General features: G+C 38.2%; 1 protein-coding gene across 1 annotated transcript in view; it reads left to right on the forward strand.

The window, feature by feature from the left end:
* Positions 1-448: 448 nt before the first annotated feature.
* The window catches only part of RBBP8 (RB binding protein 8, endonuclease), a 106,918-nt gene continuing 90,071 nt past the window's right edge, over positions 449-17,295 (forward strand). Inside the window, exon 1 of the mRNA XM_056521702.1 lies at positions 449-625. The gene's annotated coding sequence lies outside the window, so the exon portion shown is untranslated. The remainder of the gene's footprint in view (positions 626-17,295) is intronic.

Raw genomic sequence — 17,295 nt, forward strand, 5'->3', positions numbered from 1 at the left:
CAAGTGTGTTTCACTTCCACTCAGGGACTAAACATCAAATTAGCAGTTGTACAAGAAGATCTATACTATTGGACTTAATGTCAAAGTATTTTGGTTTGTATTGTTTCTTAATATTAGTTCTATTTCAAACTGTATCCTAAACCATGTACATGTAACAAATGATTGTGCAGGATGTTTCTGTACTTGACAGGGATGCTTGCCACTCCTACAGGAGTCTGCTAAATTATTTAGCTAGAGGCTACAACATTCTCTCCCTGTTTGTTGGGAGTCGACAAGGGAATGAATCATTCACAGAAGTGGATGGAGCTTAGTGGTGCTGAGCCACAGCATGTTGCCCTAGCCTTTGATGCAGACTGGTTGGACCTGTTTCTGGAGGACTGAGGAACTGGTTTGACTGGCTTCTCATGCCAGCAAATTCTGGTATCATTCCATGTTACACAGAATGTAAAAACCAACCCAGCGAGTTGAATGAAAGGCATATTAGGATATCTTTTGCACTTTGTATATATCCAAGGTATATCTTCCCACACATTCGCACCAGCAGCAGTTGCCCCAGGATGGTCCAGGCTCCATCCCACATAGACGTCTGATGCTAATCAATCATTGAAAATACTAAAAGAAACAGGTATGTGTATTAATGATTGCTTTACATTTCTTCTTTCTTCTTTTAATTTTATAAAGTTTTTTTTTGCACTTTTTTCAATGAATGTAAATTAATCTATAGAACAATTATAAGAAGTTATGTAGACTTCATGATTTTCTGCACAACAATAGGCACTGATGTTGTTGTTGTTGTTGTCTACAAATTATTTTATTAATATGTTTTTAGTGCATTTTCGCAAAAACAAATTATCGATTAGGAACAAAATACAATAATCTTACTTAGTTTATTATAGGGACCAGGGAACAATGCAACCTAACCAGCTATAGCAAGCATAGTAAATAAGACAGGTCCCCAGCTGGGTAACTTATTAACCCCAAAACGTCCGTATCATGCCTAAGATAAACTCCATAGAAAGGAATGAAGGCAGGTTTTATCATGTATGTGTGTCCGGGAACATTCTTCAGTACAGGAAAATAACCTTTGCATATAATGTTTCTATGTATAAATACAGTAAATAGATTTTTCAATTATAAACGGTCAATGTGACAATGAAATCAGAATAAAACTGAGATCTCTTATAGAAGAAGCATGTAGCATACATAGTGACCATACATACTATACATACAGTGACCAATATTGCTAAGAGGAAGATTTCAGATATTGTACTGAAGTATACAAATTGATACATAAAACTGTTTTCTTTTAACTAGAATAAAAATAAAAAGTCTTGATATCTTTTCACAGTTTATGAAATGTTATTACACGGCTTATTTTTTGTTTGTTATAATGTAAATAATTTCAGTACATAAACTTCTCTCGCACAATCTTGGTATTGCGTAAAAATTTTACCCTTAAAAAGATTTCAAAACAGAATGATAGAGTGAGAACAGCCCACAATAGACAAAAATGCATAATAATGGCCAATAGTCGACATAAAAGTATTGCATTTATATTTTTTCATGTATGACATCATTAGGTGTTATAGTAAAGGTTGTTATGATGCTGTAACACTTCATTTCTTATCATGTTTAAGTCCATTCCGTACACAAACAGACAACAGAAATGATGTATACTACATTCAGTGCACATTTTGGAGGATGACCAAACTATTTTTAAACACCTTTGTAAAATAAACATTTTTATTCCTCGGCCCTTTTCAAAGTTTACGCTAAAATACATTTCTCAAAAATGATTGGAAAATGAATTCAATTTATGGCTATGCAAAAACTTTAGTCTGTGTTCAGTCCTGAAATGATAAAGGTCAAGGTTATTTGTAAAGTGATATGACACTGCCAAAAATAGCTAAACCTCCTGTTTATGTGTTAGCGTATGTTCAGTATTTTGGTCAGTTTTTTTAGCCATAATTAGGAGTTAGTCCAAAACACAGAAGTAGATACAAATGTTTTCATAAGGTTAGGCATATTTTTTTTTTTTTTTTTAAACGTCCACTGAAGATTTTGAGCCAAAGTCAGAAGTGGATCCAGCAGAAAGAAGACGTATAAGTCCTTTCTTTATACTTCCCATTCCTTGTAAATACATTTCTGGCTTTGGCTAAAAAAATTGCAGTGGGGGTTTTCCAAAAAACGGCAGAAAAAACTCTGTGTGGAAACCTAGCCTTATAGTTTTTTCGCTGTGTCAGTCTCCAGGTTTTGGTTAAAAATACTATTTAAAAATACTGTGTGTGTGTGAACATACCATTAGATTGGCTGGGTGTTTAAAGGTATTCCGGGCAAAAACATTTTATCCCCTATCCAAAGGATAGGGGATAAGATGTCTGATCGCGGGGGGCCCACCGCTGGGACCCCCCGCTATCTCCCTGCTGCACCCGCATTCTATGCAGAAGCTGCATCTCCAGTTTCGGAAACCTCCGGGTTTCCGGGACTGGGGACGTGATGTCATGCCACGCCTCCTCCATTCATGTCTATGGGAGGAGGCGTGGCATGACATCACATCCCCAGTCCCGGAAACCTGGAGGTTTCCTGAAACTTGAGACCCAGCTCCTGAATAGAAAGCGGGTGCTGCAGGCGGATCGCAGGGGGTCCCAGCGGCAGCCCCCCCGCAATCAGACATCTTATTCCCTATCCTTTGAACAGGGGATAAAATGTTTTTGCCCGGAATACCTCTTCAATTCTCTATATAAGACATGATAAAACCAGATTGTTCTGTAATGATATAGGAGCCTTTATTTTTTTTATCCAGCAGGAACAAGGTGACAAGGACTTTGTGATTTAGGGAAACTTACCTATCTCATTCAGTACAAGATATGCATACAGCTCAGTATTACTGCTTGTATTAGTTACATTATACTAGGTAATTTCCTATAGAAAAAAAGAATCAAACTCACTCTAGAAATGACTAGTTGCAATTATTTCTCAGCTGGTCTCGTTCTACAGATGCAAAACAAAAGTAATGGTGTAATCGCACTGTAAAAAACATTCAGTCAAAAACCCTAAAGCAAAACTTATGCAATCCATGATAAATGTGCGACAATGTACTACTAGAAATGCATCTTTATTTTTGTCAAAACCTTAGTGTGAGATGTCGTACATGTATGTCATAGTAATCACATGGGTGCAACAGTTGTACCTGCTATATCACCCAGCAGTGGGAGGATAGCTGTGACTAAAGCTATGTTCCCATGGAGGAAATTACGCAATTCCACCAATCGGATTGTTCCCAATGCATCTATATCCATATTCTAAGCTACAGACATGATATAGAGCATCAGTGTTGTACTGTGTTAGACAGAAAAATACATAAAGTGGTTAAAGAGTACCTGTCATCATCCCATATTTTCTAAACTAACTCAGATTATATTCCCTAACTACTCCTAACACCCCTCCTGCCCTTTAATTTTTTTTTTAAATCAACGTGCCAGAAAATTAAACAGATTTGTAAATTACTTCTATTAAAAAATCTTAATCCTTCCAGTACTTATTAGCTGCTGAATACTACGGAGGAAATTATTTTCTTTTTGGAACACAGAGCTCTCTGCTGACATCTCTGTCCATTTTAAGAACTATCCAGAGTAGGAGAAAATACCCATAGCAAATATATGCTGCTCTGGACAGTTCCTAAAATGGACAGAGATGTCAGCAGAGAGCAATGTGCTCGTGATGTCAGCAGAGAGCACTGTGTTCCAAAAATAAAATAATTTCCTCTGTAGAATTCAGCAGCTAATAAGTACTGGAAGGATTAAGATTTTTTAATAGAAGTAATTTACAAATCTTTTTTGGGGGGAGGGCAGCTCACAATTAATTCTCCGAGGTGTATTATGGTTTTACACCTATTAAATGGAAAATATAGTAACACAATTGTAACCATAAACCTCAAGGGGCATACCAGGGTTACTGGTACATGATAAAATGATATAGATATTAAAGGACTACTCTGGACCGCTGGTACCTCAACGATACCTCATTTGTCAAATTTGGCCCAGCCATTCTCTTGTAATTGCCACGTGTAGCAGTAAGCAGCCATGTCATAAAGACTACATTTTCCATGACTCCCTGCGCCAGCTTCCTGTTAGCTTCTGCTCTCTCCCCCTCCTCTCCCCCCCCCCCCAGGAAATTATAATAAATTATAATAAAGTTCCTTCCCTACTTCCATGTGCCCACTAGCGCAGTGTTTCCCAACTAGGGTGCCTCCAGCTGTTGCAAAACTACAACTCCCAGCATGCCCGGACATGTCCGGGCATGCTGGGAGTTGTAGTTTTGCAACAGCTGGAGGCACCCAGGTTGGGAAACACTGCACTAGCGGTGTCACAAGAATGCCTCCCATCCCTACCATCACCGCTAGCGGGGTTGTGCGCGGCTAACGTAGTACTGCGCAGGCGCAGCACTACGCAAATAGCGTAGGGCTAACGTAGGCAGCAATAGGAGCGTTAGCCCTACGCTATTTGCGTAGTACTACGCATGCGCAGAATAAATTAACTTTGGGGGAGTAGCCGACTCCGGGCTGGGAGGCTGGCACAGCCCGCAGTGACTCATGGGAGCGATGAGTCACCGGGCTAAGGTGGCGGCGGTGCAGAAGAAACAGCGGTCTAGCGTCATAGATTGAAGAAAAAGGAGCCAGCTTCCATTAGAAGGAGAAATGCGGGAGAAGACCAGGAAAAGAGCGATATGGATAAGGTAAGTAATTTACAATGTTATATAACTTTGTTTTAGGGTTAGTTTACCATAAAAAAACTAGCATTGGAGTACTCCTTTAATGTATGAGACCGTGCTTCAATTATTGTATTTTATTAAAATTTTCATATGTATAACATTTGCACCTCCTGTCACAGGGCCCTTGTGGCAGGAATAAATGCACAACTATAAAGACATTAGATATAAAATGACAAATAAAATAAAATAAAAAAGGGACACTCAATACTTTATATCCAGCATATATATATAAGTGCAAACAGCTCTGTAGAGATTATCTTGGTATACAGTTCGTATGCAGGGATTTCCCCTATAGATGGGATCAATAAATGTCTGCCGGTATTACCTGCAAAGTCAGATGCCCAGTACGGAATGGTAGTGCTGATGGCTTGGTCAGGAACGCTGGATGGATAGCGCTGGCAGGCACAGCTGCGGTTGGTCCGTATGTAATGGACCCCGTGTATACCGCAGATAGTTGAAATGAATGAAGCTGTGCAAGATGTAAAGAGCGCGGGCAGGCGCTGATGTTCCAGCTGGGTCCCATAGCAGGTATAATGCACATCGTAGAAGGCGCTGACAATCTGGCTGGGTCCCGTAGCTGCAGCACTTAGAAGGATGGAATAGCCCAGGAGAATCCTCGTGGCTGGGCGTCTGATGTCGGCGGCAGTCTGCAGGTTTCCGGATAGTTTTAGGTGCAGTCCCAAAATATGGATAACTGGACTATTTAGGCTGGTAACACTTTCTGGATAAATGAGTGTGGTACGGTGTCCATAAATGATATTCCTAGACGCATTTCAGGGTACTTGAGAATGCACAACGACCCAATCGTTGTGCATTCTCAAGTACCCTGAAACGCATCTAGGAATATCCAGCGCTATCCATCCAGCGTTCCTGACCAAGCCATCAGCACTACCATTCCGTACTGGGCATCTGACTTTGCAGGTAATACCGGCAGACATTTATTGATACCATCTATAGGGGAAATCCCTGCATACGAACTGTATACCAAGATAATCTCTGCAGAGCTGTTTGCTCTTATATATATATGCTGGATTTAAAGTATTGAGTGTCCCTTTTTTTTTTATTTGTCATTTTATATCTAATGTCTTTATAGTTGTGCATTTATTCCTGACACAAGGGCCCTGTGACAGGAGGTGCACATTTTATACCTATGCAAATTTTAATAAAATACAATAATTGAAGCACAGTCTCATACATTAATATCTATATAATTTTATCATGTACCAGTAACCCTGGTATTCCCCTTGATGTATATGGTTAAAATTGTGTTACTATAATTTACAAATCTGTTACACTTTCTGGCACATTTGATTTATAATAAATTTTAAAAAAAAAAGAATTTCACCGGAGTACCCCTTTAAAAAGCTTTGTATCTTACCTTTCCCTTTGCTCACATTGTGTGAGCTCCCGGCAGGAGGAAGTAGGCATTCCCCAACAGGCGCAATGTCACTGAAGCCTGCAAGAGCTGTGCCCCGCCAAGCTCCACACGCACTTCCTGAGTTTGGTCTCCTGCCAGGCAGGGAGAAGACCAAACTAACTAACTGTTTGACTTGTGGCAGGGAACAGGACAGAGCCACCTAGTGCCCGTTTTTTCAATCATATTAAAAACATATAAAGGTTGAGAATTTTAACAGCAAGTAAATAGCAAAGTGTCTTATATTTACATAAGGAACAATATATTAAAGATTTTGTTTGGTGATACAGAGGTACTGTCCTTAGAAACAGTGGTTGTAGGGGGAGATATCTGAGTAGCTAAAGAGTCTAATGGAGTATGACGTAGTTTTTAAAGAGGTACTCCACTGGCCAGAGTGGAACTAACTGTTCCGAATACTGTTGTCGTGCTGCAGGGGTCGGCCACGCCCCTTATGATGTCTCAACCACGCCCCCTGAATGCAAGTCTATGGGAGGGGCGTGACAGCCACCAAGTCCCTCCCATAGACTTGCATTGAGGGGATGTGGCCGTACAAGGGGGGTATTGCCGACCCCCGCAGTGCAAAAACAGCGCTTGGAACATTTAGTTCCACGCTGGCCAGTGGAGTACCCCTTTAATCTTTTGTCGCATTTATACTTAATCTGACAAAAAATTAACTCTGTATGAAATATGAGGCCATATGGATAAACCATAAGGGTATGGTCACATGGCAGATTTTCTGCACGCAACTATACATGAAAACTCTACAGTAAATTTCACGGAAATTATTTGCCCATTCCCATCAATGGAGTTCCTGCAGTGGAAATTCTGCTGTGGAAATGGGACAGCGGAATCCCACTGAAGTGTATTGGCTATAAATTTCATGCAGAAAAACTAACAAAAACACCACAAAAGCAGTAAATGTAAATATACTACAAAAGACTGCACATTAAGGCCGTGTTCATACAGTTGTCTATTTGGTGTCAAAAAAGCTCTAAAGAAGCTTCAAAAGAAGCCCTGAAAAGAAGCCTAGTTCCCAGCTGCTATAGACTTTACTGGGGAATGTTTAGAAACAATGCAGAAAATGCAGCACAAAATCTGCTCCAAAAGAAGAGCTGTTCCCTGCACCAACTGACTTTAATGGGGAATTGTAAAATCTGCCCTGTAAAAAGCAGCTCTGAAAAAGAAGTGACAAGGGCTGATTTTGTAAATTCCTAATTGACGTCAATGGGATCAGGAAACAGTTTTTATACTGAGTGAATATAGCTTGATTAACTTATTTTTATCTTTTTTCTCATTGGTTCCATTCTTGGTTTTGGTTTAAAAAAAAAATAGTGATTAAAATGAGCACCAAAATATGCTGTGTGAACACAGTCTCTAAATTTGTCCAAAATTATAAAATTGTATAAACAGAACATTTATAGTTGATGAGAAGCAATTCCTTGTAGATTTCAGAGCATGCTATAAATTCGCTAAGCAAACCCTTTAAGTTACAGAATTGTTCAATGTTGTCACAGCACACTTCATTGCAAAGCAAAGGGTTAAATCCATGGCCTGTTCACATGTAAAACAAACATTTTCCACATCGGAACCCAAAAAGCCCTGCTGCTGGTCTTAGCATTCCCACAGTTCTGGTCCATGGAGCATAGTATCTACTATTACAATCACAATCAGGGTTGTCAACCATTCATAAACTCCTTTAAAAAAAAAAAATCCAGTATCCGGGATTTCTTTTAAAGTTTAGGGAACCTGTACAGGTTATTGTGGCTGTCAATCTGAACATTTTACAGGTCATGGTAATTGTTCCCAATGTGTCTATAGCCATATTCTAAGCTACAAACGTGATATAGAGCATCAGATAGGGATGAACTGTGTTAGACAGAAAAATACATATAGTGGTTAAAGAGTACCTGTCATCAAACCATATTTTCTTAACTCAGATTATATTCCCTAACTATTCCTAAAAATCCCTCCTTCCCGTAAAAAATAAATCTGAGCTTTAAAAAGTTGTGTATCTTACCTTTCCCCTTGCTCACATTGTGTGAGCTCCCGGCAGAAGAAAGTGGGCGTTCCCCAGCAGAACTGAAGCCTGCGAGAGCTGTGCCTCGCCATTCCGCGCACACACTTCATGAGTTTGGTCTCCTGCCAGGCCGGGAGGAGACCAAACTAACTGTTTAACTTGCGCAGGGAACTGAACAGAGGCACCTAGTGGACGTTTTTTTTTTAAATCAAATTAAAAACATAGGGGGATATTTATCAAAGGATTTAGACTGGTTTTTCCTGTCTAAATTTGTCGCACAGAAAGTCACAGTCTAAAAATGTGTGACTTTTTCGCTAATTTTGCTCAAGAGGATTTTTAGAACATGATGCATTCTAGTCTATTTTAGACGGAAATGCATTGGAAAATGCATTGGTGTTGAATTTATCAAAAGCAACTTATCAGCTACAAGTCGCATCGGCTGAAATGTCAGCCCATGTTGGAGCAGGTTTAAATACAATCTAAAGCATAGATCCCGAAGTCTGTGCACAGAATTTATCAAGAGCCGTGCACCTTTTGATAAATTTGGCGCACAATAGACCGGCCTAACCCTCTGTAGTTTGGTCTATATTGATGCGGGACATAGACAGCTTTGATAAATATCCCCCATAGTCTTATAATTACATAAGGAACAATATATTAAAAGTTTAGTTTGGTGGCAGGTACGCTTTAATACTTTTCAGTCAAAAAGAACCAAAGTATTAGGAGTAATACCTTTATTGGCCAACCAAAGAAAAAAATATATTTGCAAGCTTCCAAAGTACAAAGACATCTTCCTAAGGCTGCACTTTTTTGGAAAACAGCCACTGCAGTTTTTGAGCCAAAAAACTGAAGTGGAACCCTGAAGAAGAACTATAAGTCCTTCCTTTATATTTCCCATTCCTTTTGGTCCACTTCTGGCTTTGGCTCAAAAGCTGCAGTGGCAGAACTCCAAATAAATTGCCAAGTGGAAACTCAGTTTACTTCTGTGGACTTCAAAAAGCTTGTCAATGTTTTTTTCCTTTGGTTAGTCAATAAAAGGTATCACTCCTAAAACTTTGTTCCTTTTTGACACAAAATTAGTTACCATCACAAAGCTAAAAACATAAAAATCATAGCATTTATAAAATTCATATGGTTTTCAAATTTGTCCATTTTTTGAACTTCTAACGTTTTAAATATACATTAAATATGTTTTCCCCCATACTAGACCTTACATAAATTGCTGCCTTGAACACTTCTACTTAAAGGGGTATTCCGGTGAAAAAAAAAAAAAATTTCATATCGACTGGCTCCAGAAAGTTAAACAGATTTGTAAATTACTTCCATTAAAACATATTAATCCTACCAGTACTAATCAGCTGCTGAAGTTAAGTTGTTTTTTTCTGTCTGACAACATTGCTCTCTGCTGACACCTCTGTCCATCTCAAGAAATGTCCAAAGCAGAAGAGGTTTGCTATGGGGATTTTCTCCTACTCTGACAACAGTGCTCTCTGCTGACACCTCTGTCTGTCTCAAGAACTGTGACAGACAGAGGTGTCAGCAGATAGCACTGTTGTCAGACAGAAAAGAGCAACTCAACTTCAGCAGCTGATAAGTACTGGTAAGATTAAGATTTTTTAATAGAATTTATAATTTACAAATCTGTTTAATTTTCTGCAGCCAGTTGAAAAAAATAGTTTTTCACTGAAATACCCCTTTTAAAAGTTGAAGATGCAAAATAAAATAAGACAATAGCTGATTTAAAGTTAACATTGTTGTCTATTCTGGGCTCATAAATAATGCTGTGATCTGCAAATGACTAAATGGGATTTATCTAAGATTTTTGTTGCTGTAAACTGTCTGCAGCGAAAGGGTCAAATGTATAATGCATTTACAGCCATTTATAACGTTTGTCGTAGTAACTGCATATTTTGTTTTGACCAGCTGTGACCATATATAGGAGATGTGCAAATTGCATAGGTTAAATATTAACTTAAATTGCCCGAAAAACATGTCACATACAGCTCAGAAAGTACAAGAGATTTTACAATGCATTTTACCCAAATAAGAATTAAAACATATGTTCTATAAGACGAATTGGTGTGCAATTTACATTTCACATATGCTCCAGGAGAGCTCCTGGAGTATACATTAAAGGGGTACTCCAGTGGAAAACTATTTATGTATATGTGTACATATAAAGTTTTTTTTTGTTTGTTTATGTTTTTCAAATGAACTGGTACCAGAAAGTTAAACAGATTTGTAAATGACTTCTATTAAAAAATCTTAACCCTTCCAGTACTTATGAGATGCTGTATGCTCCAGAGGAAGTTGTATTTCTTTCTGGAGTTCTTTCCAGTCTAACCACAGTGCTGTCTGCTGACACCTCTGTCCATGTCAGGAACTGTCCAGAGTACAAGCAAATCCCGATAGCAAACCTCTCCTGCTTTGGACAGTTCCTGATATGGACAGAGGTGTCAGCAGAGAGCAGTGTGTCAAAAAATATGAAAAAAAACTTGAGAGCGGTTGCTGATTCACTTTCAATCTAACACAAACATTTAGGGGAACAAACAGGATAAAACATGGATCAGCAGGGACTCAAGGTTTTTTCAAAAGTAAGTACATTTATTACATAAAAAAACACAATACATCCAACGCGTTGCGGAGTTGCCTCCTTCCTCAGGGAATAACACATGAAAGACTATCCTCCTATTTCTACTCTAAACGAACCTCCCTTACCGGAAATAACATATAAGATTAACATATACAACAATATAAAATTATACTCGTTCTAACTTTTCATTAATGTGTCTAATGTTGAATCTATGCGATGTAATTCTTTTTATTAGGGATTGTGTAGTCCTCCCTACATACTGAATTCCACACGAACATTCCAAAACATAAATAACATATTCTGAACTGCAATTTAAAGCTGTTTTTATTTCTATTTCTTCACCAGTAGACTTACTTATTTTTGTTTTAATTTTTATTTAAACAGGGATAAGATGAAGCACTTTTTTGGCCAATTGTTTTTGCTCTCCTGTAAATAAATTTAGGTTTACTCCTAGCTTCTCTTAAAAAGGGATAATTTTCCAGGATATTCCAATGCTTAAAAATTATTTTTCCTACGTGTTTGTCATTTTTAGAATAATGAGAAACAAAAGCTGTACCATAATTCTCTTTTTTTCTTCTATTTTCTTACTTTTTTTCAAATTTTAGATTTTCTATTTGTTCACTTCGTTCTATTTCATTTGCTTTTTTTCTTGCTCCTTTAATGACTTGCACTGGATATCTTTTTTCCAAAAAACGCTTGTATTTCATAATTCTCTTTTTCTGAGCAATTTCTTTTTATTCTGGACAGTTGGCCAAAAGGAATATAAATTTTCCAGCTCTTCAAATGTTCACTTTCAAAATGGAGGTATCCATTGGCATCTACTGCCTTAAAATGAGTTTTGCTGTGAAATAAATTATCTTTTATATAAATATCCAGATGTAAAAAAGTGATATTTTCTTTATTTATATTTTCTGTGAATCTCATCCACCAGTCATTACAATTAAGCGTATTAAACAAATCTCATAGAAATCTTCTTTGCTCCATTCCCAAATGATAAATAGGTCATCTATACAACATACAACGTTTAAAAAATGTAATACATGGAATAAAAATACTTTCTTCTATAAAAAAAAATGTCAAAAGCCCCCATATATAGATTTGCAAAAACTGGTGCGCATTTTGCACCCATCGCCGTACCATTATGTTGTAAAAAAAAAAATCATATATTCAAGTATAAAATCCAAACTATCTATTAAAAATGCTTTTTGCACATTTGGCATTAACAGATCCTCATTTAAAAAATCAGTGACTACTTCTACTCCTTTTTGTTGGTGGATATTTGAATACAATGATATTACATCAAATGTGACCAACCTTATATTTTTATTCCATTTTATATCTTCAATTTCAGCTAAAAGTTGTCCAGAGTCTCTCAAATATGAGGGCAGCGAAGTAACATATGGAGGGAGGACTACACAGAATGTAGGAAGGACTACACAATCCCTAGTAAAAAGAATTACATCGCATAGATTCAACATTAGACACAGGTACCCAAAACATAGTGTGTCCCGACATTTTTCTGTAGTCCATAATGCAGACCCAGATCTTCTGTCAGTTTTTCCAGTAGAACATATTGAAAATAGCTTAAGGAGATTTTCCACAGAAAGCTTTTATATTTTGACATTTGATACTTTGATGCCAAAAGGTTTTAATGAAATGTTAGAACGAATATAATTTGATATTGTATATGTTAATCTTATATGTCATTTCCGGTAAGGGAGGTTCGTTTAAAGTTTAAATAGGAGGATAGTCTTTCATGGGTTATTCCCTGAGGAAGGAGGGAACTCCGCAACACGTCGGATGTATTGTGTTGTTTTTATGTAATAAATGTAATGCAAGAGTCCCTGCTGATCCATGCTAAATTAAAGAGAACTGAACCTCCAAGAAGATCCACAGCTGAATAAGTCGAAATCATCAAGATATCGATGGAACAAAAGTAGGAGAGACAAGTTTGCCGGCACGAGGGGAGCAGGACTGATATTGACTCTCCATGAAGAAAGTGCATGGAGACATATAAATCCATGCTTAAGAAGTTACTATTGGAATAGATGTGTCCGCTCCTTGTTTTTTTTCCTTTTTTCCCTAACCAGAGAGCACTGTGGTCAGACTTAAAGGGGTACTCCGCTGGAAAAAAAAAATTATAAATCAACTGATGCCAGAAAGTTAAACAGATTTGTAAGTTACTTCTATTAATTTTTTTTTATCCTTCTAGTACTTATAAGCTTCTGTATGCTCCACAGGAACTTATTTTCTTTTTGAATTTCCTTTCTGTCTGTTCAGAGTGCTCTCTGCTGACACCTCGGTGAATTTTACGAACTTTCCAGAGCACAAGAAAATCCCCATAGCAAACCGATCCTGCTCTTCACAGTTCCTGACATGGACAGAGGTGTCAGCAGTTGATTAAAAAAAATGTTTTCCAGTGGACTACCCCTTGAAGGGTCTATTCACATGTACAGTATTCTGCGCAGATTTGATGCGCAGGATTTAAAGCTGTGTTCAGTCATTGAGTTTACATTGTCTTACGCATCAAATCTGCACAGAATACTGTACGTGTGAATAGACCCTAAAAGAACTCTAGAAAGAAATACAACTTCCTCTGTAGTATACAGCAGCTAATAAGTACTGGAACGATTAATATTTTTATATAGAAGTAATTTACAAATCTGTTTAACTTTCTGGCACCAGTTCATTTGAAAAAAGATAGATAGAAGCTGCTCTGCAGTTACCCAGCACTGTAACTACAAACAGACCTACAAGAACAAGGCTTCTGGCTTCCATACCCTATTTATTTCTGGCACCATAGTTGTGTCCATTAGCTGATCTCAGCACCATGTCGATCAACTATTGATATGTTATCCTGTGGATAGGCTATCAATAGTTTTTGCCTGGAAAAAAACCTTTAAAAATATAAAGACCAATAAATTCAATCCAGTACTAAATAAAGTATACCATGTCCTGGGAGTGACAGATGCCAGTTTCTGGAATCCATTACAGGCATATTACATTACAGGCTTGTCATATCATTCATTATACTGCATACAGATAGGATGGGCATCCCAGTCACTTTCTTCGGCATAGTATTACAGAGAGGGGAAGATAGCTGTGTGTTGCCTCATACATTTCAACAAGCTGCATCAACTTAATAAATCTTAGCAGAGGAGGCAGGAATAATTTTTCAGCACAATTCAGTGTCTTTATTCCACAAAAAAATAATCTGTTGGTTATACTAGTCTGTAGACGATATAATACACAGCAGTCCCTTCCTAATAGTCCATAACAGAGTGCAATTTTGTGTTTAGTACACAGCATTTTTTTTTTTTTGCTGCAGCCCTGTGGTGTACTGCTGGTGTTTTACAAAAATATTTTTTTAAGGTTACTGTAGCGCATTTTTCTGCCCTCATAAGTGCATAGCGCATACGTACATCTAAGTAGTGTACTATTTTGTACCTGTTTATCTGTCAAGGGCCTACATACAGTGGTCCCTCAACATACAAAGGTAATTTGTTCCAAACGAACGATCATTAGTTGAAACCATCGTATGTTGAGGGATCCGTGCAATGTAAAGTATATGACAGTGGTCTCCAACCTGTGGACCTTTAGATGTTGCAAAACTACAACTCCCAGCATGCCCGGACAACCAACGGCTGAACCTCACATGGTTTGCCTTAGCGAACAGTCACACAGGGGAGGAACTGCTAAAAGTCATTCATAAAGAAAACGGAGCATGGCTTACTCCACGAAAACTGGAAATGGAAACATCTTGCATGCGCTGCGACTGGGGAGGCTGAGCCATGCGCCCTGCATGGCTCACGTGTTCAATCTGGTTGTGAAGCAGTTTTTCCCACAACATAGTCTGATTTGTGACATTGCCACACATTGGAATTCCACCCTCCATATGTTGGACCGATTGTACGAACAGAGAAAATACATCACCGATTTCTTGATGATCCAAACGGATAGGAGTACTCCCCTGTGTAATTTCAATGTGAACCAGTGGCAGCTCATACGTGACACCTGCCATTTGCTCAGGCCCTTTGAGGAAGCCACATTATTAGTTTGGTTTACTGATGCTACTGGGTCTTGGTCTGGGAATAAAAATGTTGTTAAGGTAGCACTAGCTATCCTAAATCTGCTGTTTAAATTTCAGAACTTTTCTTTTTTTTTCATCAAATTTGGGGATTTTTCACCAAGAAAGGATGCAAGTTACCACAAAAATTTACTACTATGTTAAAGTAGAATATGTCACGAAAAAACTATCTCAGAATGATAAGTTAAAGCATTCCAGAGTTATTAATGTTTAAAGTGACAGTGGTCAGAATTGCAAAAAATGCTCTGGTCCTTAAGGTGTAAAATGGCCTGGTCCTTAAGGAGTTAAGTGCTCAGACCTCTATGCATAATGGGACATCCTACCTGCCCCTGGGCCCCCCCCCCCCCCCTAGCTACCCTCCTGAACTGGCTGCTATATGGCATCTGGCTGTGCATATACCCGCCCCAGGACTTGCTTGCTCTCCAATCTTGAGTTGCAGCATGTCCTGGACAGGGTTTAACCACATGAATTGGCCATTTAACGGCTATGGGTGCTTTTAACTTCAATGGAGAGCATTAAAATAGTACTCCGGAGGGAAAAAAATCAACTGGTGCCAGAAAGTTATACAGATTTGTAAATTACTTCTATTATAAATCTTAAACCTCCAGTACTGATCACCTGCTGTATGCTCCAGAGGAAGTTGTGTAGTTCTTCTGACCACAGTGCTCTCTGCTGCCACCTCTGTCTGTGACAGGAACTGTCCAGAGCAGGAGCAAATCCCCATAGCAAACCTATCCTGCTCTGGACAGTTCCTGACACAGACAGAGGTGTCAGCAGAGAGCACTGTGGTCAGACTGGAAGCATACAGCAGCTGATAAGTACTGGGGGCAAGTATTCAATTACATTTCATATGTGGAAACATATTCATACCAGCAGTTCTATGCTTAAAGGGGTACTCACTGGAAAACATTATTATTATTTTTTTAATCAATTGGTGCAAGAAAGTGAAACAGATTTGTAAATTACCTCTATTCATAAATATTATTCCTTCCATTACTTATCAGCTGCTGTATGTTCCAAAGGACGTTCTTTTCTTTATGAATTTCCTTTCTGTCTGACCACAGTCCTCTCTGCTGACACCTCTGTCCATTTTAGGAACTGTCCAGAGTAGGAGCAAATCCCCATAGAAAACCTCTCCTGCTCTGGACAGTTCCTAAAATGGACAGAGGTGTCAGCAGAGAGCACTGTGGTCAGACTGAAAGGAAATTCAAAAAGAAAAGAACTTCCTCTGTAGTATACAGCAGCTGATAAGTACTGGAAGGATTTTTAAATAGAAGTAATTTAAAAATCTGTTTAGCTTTCTGGCACCAGTTGATTTAAAATATTTTTTCCAGTGGAGTACCCCTTTAAAGGGATTTTCCACCACAGATATAGATGACATATTGGTGGGCTCAATCAGTCCCATATCTCATGAGCACAGGTTTAACCCCTGGGCCCTCCCTTTCCATGGTCTCTTTGTACAGCACCGCTGCTGTTGTGACACCTATCACATTGAAACTGCAGCAAAGCTTCATTTCCTTGCTTTACTTTTGAATGCCATAACTTAGTGAAGTGTTTCCCAACCAGGGTGCCTCCAGCTATTGCAAAACTACAACTCCCTGTATGCCCTGACAGCCTATGGCTGTCCGGGCATGCTGGAAGTTGTAGTCTTGCAACAGCTGGAGGCACCCTGGTTGAGAAACACTGATTTAGTGGATCTATAGTTCATTCAGATTAGGTAGAGAGCTGAGGATTTCTTTAAGTCTGCAAAAATATATCACGTTAATTAGAATACAGCATATAAAAAAATGATACATATTCCAAATGATGCATCTTGTATGAATGTCTATCTCCTTGTATTTTTTCCCACACTTTTACTATCTAGGTGTGTTCCATATTTTATCTGTACTTAGGATGTTCTTCCAGTTTGTCCAGTCATTTTCATAGGCAGAGCGCAGAATTGGAGACATGAATGACTGCGGCTTTGTACAGCTGACATAGGACACCACTAAGATCTATTTATATAAATATATGTTCAGATACGTATATAAGCTTTTGTAAAGGCGAGAATAAAGAAGTATGTGTGGTTTTGGGAGAGCTCAATGGCTTTATAAGAGTAGGTTTGTCCTGAATGTCACCTTTAACAATGCCACTTATTAAATCCTGTTTACATTTCTATACTCAAAAGTTGTAACTTAATATTTTAAATATGAAAAGGTTGAAATTTTCAAAAAATATGTTTTCACAAATGAGAATGACATTGTGTAATTTTATCTGCTTATCTTAAAGGAGTACTCCGGTGGAAAACCTTTTTTTTTTTTATTAACTGGTGCCAGAAAGTTAAACAGATTTGTAAATTACTTCTATTAAAAAAAATCATAATCCTGCCTGTACTTATTAGCTTCTGAATACTACAGAGAAAATTTTCTTTTTGA

Source organism: Hyla sarda, chromosome 5 (genome assembly GCF_029499605.1).
Source record: "Hyla sarda isolate aHylSar1 chromosome 5, aHylSar1.hap1, whole genome shotgun sequence".
Taxonomy (NCBI): domain Eukaryota; kingdom Metazoa; phylum Chordata; class Amphibia; order Anura; family Hylidae; genus Hyla; species Hyla sarda.